The sequence below is a fragment of the Rutidosis leptorrhynchoides genome, chromosome 2, assembly GCF_046630445.1.
Source record: "Rutidosis leptorrhynchoides isolate AG116_Rl617_1_P2 chromosome 2, CSIRO_AGI_Rlap_v1, whole genome shotgun sequence".
NCBI classification, from domain to species: Eukaryota; Viridiplantae; Streptophyta; class Magnoliopsida; order Asterales; family Asteraceae; genus Rutidosis; species Rutidosis leptorrhynchoides.
The window spans coordinates 98,571,546-98,581,121 of NC_092334.1; positions in this window are offsets into that span (position 1 = coordinate 98,571,546).

The window sequence follows — 9,576 nt, forward strand, 5'->3', positions numbered from 1 at the left end:
AAAACCCGCTTCCCGACACTTTTAGACGAAACGCTTTTTAAAACATATAATATTAGATGAAACTAACACGTTCCAATAATAAAATGAGTTTTACGACTTTCGTACAAAATACAAGTTTCAATCCCAATTTACATTTAGACGAGTTAGGACTCTATAACCCAACCCGATACCAAGAGCATAATCCCGGGGACTACCAAATCCTCAATCCGCATCCGCATATCCAAAAGCTACCCCATCGAGCCCAAGCGCTCCTACGCAACTAGTCTAACAACTAGCTAGCTTCATAACACAATACCTGTAAAAAGGTAAACAACGAGAGGGGTAAGCAATACGCTTAGTGAGTAGAATAAATATATACATGCATATACAACTTACCTACTCGCATCCACAACATCATATAATGCATATAATCACATACCCTTTCGTATCAATAGCTAGTATCATCAAATCGTACAACTAGCAACATCGTAAGCAATCAATAGCTAGTATCGTCAAATCGTACAATAGCAACATCATTAGCATAATAATCATAATAATAATGAAATACTAAACATCAACACGTATAAACCATGGTTAACCAAGATTGCAAGGGAATGACCTCGCGAACAAGTCATCGGTGTTCATAACAACCGTTAGCGCCCAAAACGGCTATGGTATGCTAACCCCCGAGGTGTTTCAAAACGGCTATGGCATCACCCCCAAGTGTTCCAAAACGGCTATGGCATCACTTGATCATCGTATGAGTAAGAACCGGCTATTCGATTAGCTCCCAAAATGGCTATGGTATGCTAACCCTGAGGTATCCCAAAATGGCTATGGTATACCCCCAAAGTGTTTCAAAACGGCTATGGCATCATTTAATAGCGGCTATTACTCACACCATGCGCACAAACGGCTTTGTGCACAATTAATACGGGCAAATAAATCATATACATACATACATAAATATTCCACTCACCTTGAAAAGCCCGCACAAGTCATGTATGTAAATCGCCTCCAAACGCAACCGTGCAAACCATTTACCTATAATGCGCATATAGATATAAAAACAATCAACATACATTCTCTACAAGAGAACTCGACGCCAACACCCTTAACCGAGTGTTTCTATCTAACGCAACGACCCGCCCACTTAGTCACCTAAAATGGACTCCACCAATTACCACTACGGGTGGTAATTTCGACCCATATAAACAAGTACAATTTAACCAAAATTATACTTGAAACCATTTAACCCAAAATCACAATCCACGATTACTTTCATTCAAACATGTCATTTAACACTTAAGAAAAGCGTTTAATATCCATTTGACTAAAACTAGTGTCGCTACCAATTTTGACCCATCAACGTCAACCCATTTTGACATAAGTCCCAAAAACGCCCAAACCAACCAATAATCACTAACACAAGTGAAAATGGCCCTAAAACACCAATTAAACCAAATCACAAGTGTTAAACACTTATCTTACCCAATTTGACACATAAACCCTAATTTTGACCCAATTAAAGACTAGTCTTTCAAACATACCCAAAAGGGTTCCAATACTTCCATAATCACTAAACTAAGTGATTACACTCAAAATCAAAGCCTAATCATGGCCAAAACGTCAACCAACCCAAAACCCGCCGAGTATCAAAATAACTAGTCACAATAAACCCACTTCATCATCTAAAAGGGTTTCACAACTAAACAAGCTCAAACCCTAACTTGAATATCAAATTTACAAAATGAAATTCGGAGTTGAGACTTACCAATACCATCACAACGTAGCTAAGGATGAGAAGAACAACTTTAACTCCCGCGACTTGACCTGATTCACCCTTCTTCTTCCTCAAATCGAGCTCTCTCTCTAAGCTTCTCTCTCTCTCTCTCTAAATGGAAATGGGTAGAAGAGGTGAAATGAGGATAGAGATAAGCATTGGGTCAGTTTTAGTGGCTCAAAACCGACCCCCAAGTGAAAAGACTCAATTACCCTTTATTTAAAACTTTAAAATATCACAGCTGGCCCGTCAGGCCATTTGGACGGTGTCCAAAAGGACTGGACGGCGTCCCATCTTTCATTGGTGGACGGCGTCCCAAAAACTGGACGGCGTCTCACTGAACTGAGACTGAAACTGACACAGCAACTTCTTTCAGGACTAAAATTGTCCAAGTCTGATTCTGATGTAAATTCTGAAAATGCATAAGTGTTAGGTAGACTTTTTGTGGCGCTTTCTGATGCACACATTTACTGACAACTTTCAGGAACACTTTCAGATGCATAAAATTTTAGGATCTTACAACTCTCCCCCACTTAAATTGGATCACGTCCCCGTGATCCGTACCAAATACTAGAAGTTAAGCACTTCTCCCTCGAACATTTTTGCCTCCAAATGCGGAGTCACACATGTAGTAATCACGCTTCCGACTTCTTGCTTCGTACACTAACGCATCATATATTACAACGAGGAAGGGTAATCACCCCTCGAGACAAAACAACCGCAACCATTTGCTCCTACACCGAGTATCCAACTCGTATAATACTTTTCATAATCAACAAAAAGTAGAGCAATTCACCGACAATCATCGTCGTCACTCCTCACGATCCTACGAAACATAATCAAGCCCGACATCCATAACATCCTTCGTAAATTCTAAGATCTCACCACACGCTAATAATCACTAGCGTGCACTACCGCCTCAAGCGATATCTCTTACACTCGAACTCCATAATTTTCGCTTAGGAAAAATACGAAAAACACCACATATCTCTTCAAGTCCTCTCGGCTACAACTCGTAACAAGCTACATCAATAACTACATTACCCAATGCAATCTACTAAATCCACTACGTCATGAATCACGTCTTACATTAATCCAAATTGAGAAGGATTCATGCTTCCTTAAAACTCCGTACTCCATCGGTTCATAAACGTACTACTCAACCGATCGTTCCTGAATATCTTCTGGACCAAGAACCAACTTCCTCCGGCTCCATTCCCGGGTCATTTTTCAACGAAGAAATTTCGGTAACCCCATCATAACACATTAGAAGTACCTCTCTCCCACCGATTGATCCGCGCACGACTATATGTCACTGGATTAATCCAGGACAACAAGAATACACCACGAGTTAGACGAAACATCAACGCATCGTCATAGGGTTTCTCCTTTGAACCATACAATACGGCTTCCTAGTACTAGCATAAAAGCTATTCGTATAATAAAATACCGTCAACGCCGAATCATCATCACCAAATTTCCGCAATTCGTCACACGACTCACAAAATAGTCACCAAATCCGAGTGAACCTTCCTACCTAGACCGTCCGTTAGGGAGGGTCTCGACATTTCGGCGCAACCTACGGGTCACATCACTAGGGTACACACTCTTGCAAATAAACAACAATCGCGTGTCTCTATGCGAGACAATCAGAACCGACACTCTCGCCTCACAAACGTCCGTTAAGTGGAATAATCCACTTGACAATTTTCACAATCACGTTTTTCGACAGGAAAAATACAGTATCCACTACAATATCGAACTTATACCTATTCAATAATACTATCAGAGTTTCCTTGCAACCAAGATTTTACATCATGAGAGCACCTGCAACAACAACTTCATTCTCTCACCTCCGTGATCACCACTTCGCATTGGTCTCATGCCGCACTTTGGTGCTACACGACCACCTTACCTAAGAAGTCTTACACTCACCTGATCTAACACCACCGGAGCTTCCTCAAACAGCAGTAAAAACTTCCCCACTTAGGATTCAGCTCCACATTCTCACCGTCAAGATGATAATATCCCGCGGAATTGTCATTCCACGACACACATGACCATCCTCATCGTTGGTCATACACACCAAATCACCGTAAATTCACCTTAGGCTCTCAGAGCCATCATACACAATCACTAGAGATGTCGTACACGCGACAACATCGCACCTTCGTACCACGATTAATAATTAACATCCCTTCATCGTTCGCAAAGCGAACTCCACCAAAATCCTATGTACGCCTCTAAGCCTAGGCATACGCCACTCCGCCTAATCAGTCGTGCATCTCAGTTGAGATCACCCGACCCTTCACTCAACATACCTATATTAATAATTGTTCACTCTCATGGAGAAGAGTGACCAATCCGACATAATAATTGCATCGACTGCAATATCAACGCTTCATCATAACCTTCGGACTAAGCGTTCATGAACTCCATCACCGGCTCACCGGTCATCTTCACCCATTTATCACTTAAAAGTAACAAGATGCGCTCATCCGCCACTTCATAAGAAGTATTTACCGCAATGTTCTTAAGCTTCGACTTTCACAACCGTTGAATTACCCTCACCCGTCGATCACTTTTGTAACCTCCGCTGCTTCCAAAGACATCTCAAGGACACCCTAAGCACAAAACGATCACACCATCACCGGAGTTGAACATCACACTAGCAGGTATAAGAAGGCACCTGACGCCGTGTCATGCAAACTCCCATAATCTGTCGAATCCTAGAAACTCGGTATTTGGGTTTCATACACCCGATGTCACCTACCTCTCCAATATATTGACCCGAAGTCATACCTTCCCAAAAACCTTACGGTTTATTGTCTTATCGATAGTTTCTACCGATCACACACCACCCACAATTCCACAAGGTCTAAAATGATATAGCCTAACGAAACCTTTCATCCAACACTAAGGAGATGCTTGGAAACACCAAGTCTTACATCCTTCCACAACTCAATAAAACCACTACTACAAGGGATATTTCATTAGGAACGTTACCCCCTAATCAAGAATTCACTAACATAGTCATCAACATACGGGTCCCACTCCCATGAGTTTAACGACCCGAAGACTCCTCGATTTGCCAAATTCCAAGGTGACTCACAACTAGAATCCTTACGCAATTCCCTAACCACACACCCTACGGAGTGTAACCCAATTCTACAATCATTAGACTCGTTATGTCCTATTACGGGATTTAAGTCCTCGTCGCACACACATTCACTAATCGGTTATCCTAGTTACGATGGGTAACTACAATCAATGACAATCTCAATAATGCACCCACTACTTAGGGTGACTAAGTACGCGCCGAACTCGTGAGTTGGCTCACTCACTTAACTAACCGAATCCACCGTAACACTTCCCGACTCACAATGAACCCGATGTGACTACAAGCACATCACCCGAGACAACTATATTCTAGGAACAAATAGAAGATTCCTAATTTATCCCGAATCTATCCCAACCATGCCACGTTTCCTCCATTCGGTACTCGTTATGTCATACTTGATGTCAAGATACACTTTCGTAATAATGGTGATCGGTCACTATTACAAATGCGTACCTTACCATTTTCACATGGTCACGCAAAGTACTTTACTCGGACTGACGCAACATTCACACCAAATAACACGCGATAACTCCTAGTACCCGAGTGACCAAAGTCTATACTGCGAACTTGATCACTCAAAACCGTCAAACATTTGAATCTCTCCAATAGATTCATCCCTAGGACACCGCATCAAATAGATATCTGTATATATATATACACCTATATACAATGTAATAATAAATGTACATAAGTACACCGTACAACGAGTCAACCTACAACCTAGGTGACTATCACCAAAACAATGTCCGGGTTCACCTACTTACATTAGGCACTTTCAAATCTCAGTTTGACCCGTATTCCTACAAATCCCGCATATAATGCATAAACATCAATAAGTCTAAGACTAGACACCTATTCCAAGGTCACCTAATTCCCTTAGACTATGCTCTGATACCACTTGTAACGACCCAACTTCGTTTTACCAAAAATACGCCCTAAAAAAAATTTGTGAGACAGTGCATCTGGACGGCGTCCAGTTATCTGGACAGCGTCCAGCAGTAAAGCCCAGGACAGTGTCCAAGCAATTTGGACATCATCCAAATGAACTAAAAGTTCCTGATCAGTTTTATAAATTCACGCGGGCGGAAAACCCGCTTCCCGACACTTTTAGACGAAACGCTTTTTAAAACATATAATATTAGATGAAACTAACACGTTCCAATAATAAAACGAGTTTTATGACTTTCGTACAAAATACAAGTTTCAATCCCAATTTACATTTTGACGAGTTAGGATTCTATAACCCAACCCGATACCAAGAGCATAATTTCGGGGACTACCAAATCCCCAATCCACATCTGCATATCTAAAAGCTACCCCCATCGAGCCCAAGTGCTCCTACGCAACTAGTCTAACAACTAGCTAGCTTCATAACACAATACCTATAAAAAGGTAAACAACGAGAGGGGTAAGCAATACGCTTAGTGAGTAGAATAAATATATACATGCATATACAACTTACCTACTCGCATCCACAACATCATATAATGTATATAATCACATACCCTTTCGTATCAATAGCTAGTATCATCAAATCGTACAACTAGCAACATCGTAAGCAATCAATAGCTAGTATCATCAAATCGTACAACTAGCAACATCATTAGCATAATAATCATAATAATAATGAAATGCTAAACATCAACACGTATAAACCATGGTTAACCAAGATCGCAAGGGAATGACCTCGCGAACAAGTCATCGGTGTTCATAACAACCGTTAGCACCCAAAACGGCTATGGTATGTTAACCCCCGAGGTGTTTCAAAAAGGCTATGGCATCACCCCCAAGTGTTCCAAAATGGCTATGGCATCACTTGATCATCGTATGAGTAAGAACCGGCTATTCGATTAGCTCCCAAAACGACTATGGTATGCTAACCCCGAGGTATCCCAAAACGGCTATGGTATTCCCCCAAAGTATTCCAAAACGGCTATGGCATCACTTAATAGCGGCTATTACTCACACCATGCGCACAAACGGCTTTGTGCACAATTAATACGGGCAAATAAATCATATACATACATACATAAATAATCCACTCACCTCGAAAAGCCCGCACAAGTCATGTATGTAAATCGCCTCCAAACGCAACCGTGCAAACCATTTACCTATAATACGCATATAGATATACAAACAATCAACATACATTCTCTACAAGAGAACTCGATGCCAACACCCTTAACCGAGTGTTTCTATCTAACGCAATGACCCGCCCACTTAGTCACCTAAAATGGACTCCACCAATTACCACTACGGGTGGTAATTCCGACCCATACAAACAAGTACAATTTAACCAAAATTATACTTGACACCATTTAACCCAAAATCACAATCCACGATTACTTTCATTCAAACATGTCATTTAACACTTAACAAAAGCGTTTAACATCCATTTGACTAAAACTAGTGTCGCTACCAATTTTACCCATCAACGTCAACCCATTTTGACATAAGTCCCAAAAACGCCCAAACTAACAAATAATCACTAACACGAGTGAAAATGGCCCTAAAACACCAATTAAATCAAATCACAAGTGTTAAACACTTATCCTACCCAATTTGACACATAAACCCTAATTTTGACCCAATTAAAGACTAGTCTTTCAAACATACCCAAAAGGGTTCCAATACTTTCATAATCACTAAACTAAGCGATTACACTCAAAATCAAAGCCTAATCATGGGAAATGAAAGGACCCGTTCATATACATTATAAACGATTCTCAATAGTTGATTACATCGCGAGGTATTTGACCTCTATATGATACATTTTTCAAACATTGCATTCGTTTTTAAAAGAAAAACTTTCATTACATCAAAATTTGACAGGCATGCATACCATTTCATAATATCCAACTATAAATGACCTAATCTGTTATTTACTTAATAATAATATCTATTGAACTCAACGACTTGAATGCAACGTCTTTTGAAATATGCCATGAATGACTCCAGGTAATATCTTTAAAATGAGCAAATGCACAGCGGAAGATTTCTTTAACACCTGAGAATAAACATGCTTTAAAGTGTCAACCAAAAGGTTGGTGAGTTCATTAGTTTATCATAATCCGTCAATTCCATATTTTTAATAAACCACAAGATTTAAATTCCATTTTTCATAAACATCATCTCGTATCAGGTATTTCGTACGGCATAGAGATAAAAGTCATTCATACGAACTACAAACACCTAGTAATCGACCTTAACAAAATGCATATAGAATATCCCCCGCATACCGGCATTCCGCACGGTCATGCCAAAAGCATACAAACAGGCCACTCTTTTAAATATGATGGTTATGTACACCTCACAAACAGATCATATCTTTTAAAGCTGGCGGTTGTATACCTATTTCGAAGTACTAAAGCAGTTCAAATTCTCTGACTGGGGCTCGTTAGTGCCCATAGATCTATCTTTAGGATTCACGTCAATTTGGAGCTCGGTTTCCAAATTCTCAGATTACCAGACTAAAAGAGGTGATATCCAGTGTACGTCATAATAACTCATTCGTAGAATGTTTTTAAGTACTTTTGTCTATTTCGTCAAACATTTATAAAAGACACGCATGTATTCTCAGTCCCAAAAATATATTGTAAAAGCATTTAAAAAGGGAGTAATGAAACTCACAATACTGTATTTTGTAGTAAAAATACATATGACGACATTGAACAATGCAAGGTTGGCTTCGGATTCACGAACCTAAATTAAGTATATATATTTATATGTTGGTCAATATTTGTCTTAATAAATTAGGTCAAGTCATAGTGTACCACAATCCTAATGCTCGAGACTAATATGCAAAAGTCAACAAAAGTCAATTTGACTCAAAATGATTTCCAAAATTTATACATGATTATTATATAACTTGAATATCGTCGTTTATATATTTAATATTTTTAAAAGTCATTTGTTAATAAAATTTATATTTAAAATTTGCATATGATAAAAATATACTTTTATATATCTTAAGTAAATAAATTTATAAAGTTCATTTAATATCATAAAAATATAATGATAGGTATTATTTATGTAATTATATAACGTGTAATAAAATATCTTTCTATTACATATTTATTTGATAAAATAATATCGATAATAACAATAATAATTATAAGTTGTATTATTTTGTAATAATAGTTATTATTATTCTGCTAATAAAATATCTATATTTATACAACAACAACAACAACAATACCCAATCCAACGAAAGTGAGGTATGGGGGAGGTGAGTGTAGACAATCATTCCTCGTACCCTAGATTAGAAGGAAGTCACTACTCCACCCGCGGGTATAGAACCCGCGCCTAGATAAGGTCGTCCCTCCCTCTACTCTAGCGCAAAAGAGATTGCTTCCTAAAGGACCTCCGGCCCGAAGAGCTCATAAGAACGAAATAGAGAGGGCAAAAATATCTATATTTATATTTACTAAAAATGATATTAAAATGATAATTTTTATTAATAATAGTACTAAGCTGATAATAGTAATGATATTTTATAATAACAATAATATTTCTATTAAAAATGATAATTTTAGTAAAAATGATAGTTTTAATATTAATAATACTTTTAATAATAATAAAATGATAAAAATAATAAGAACGATAATTTTATCTAATTCAATATCTTACAATATTTTAATTTCGTCATAATACTCATACTCATTATTTCCTAATCAATTTGTAAAATATCTTT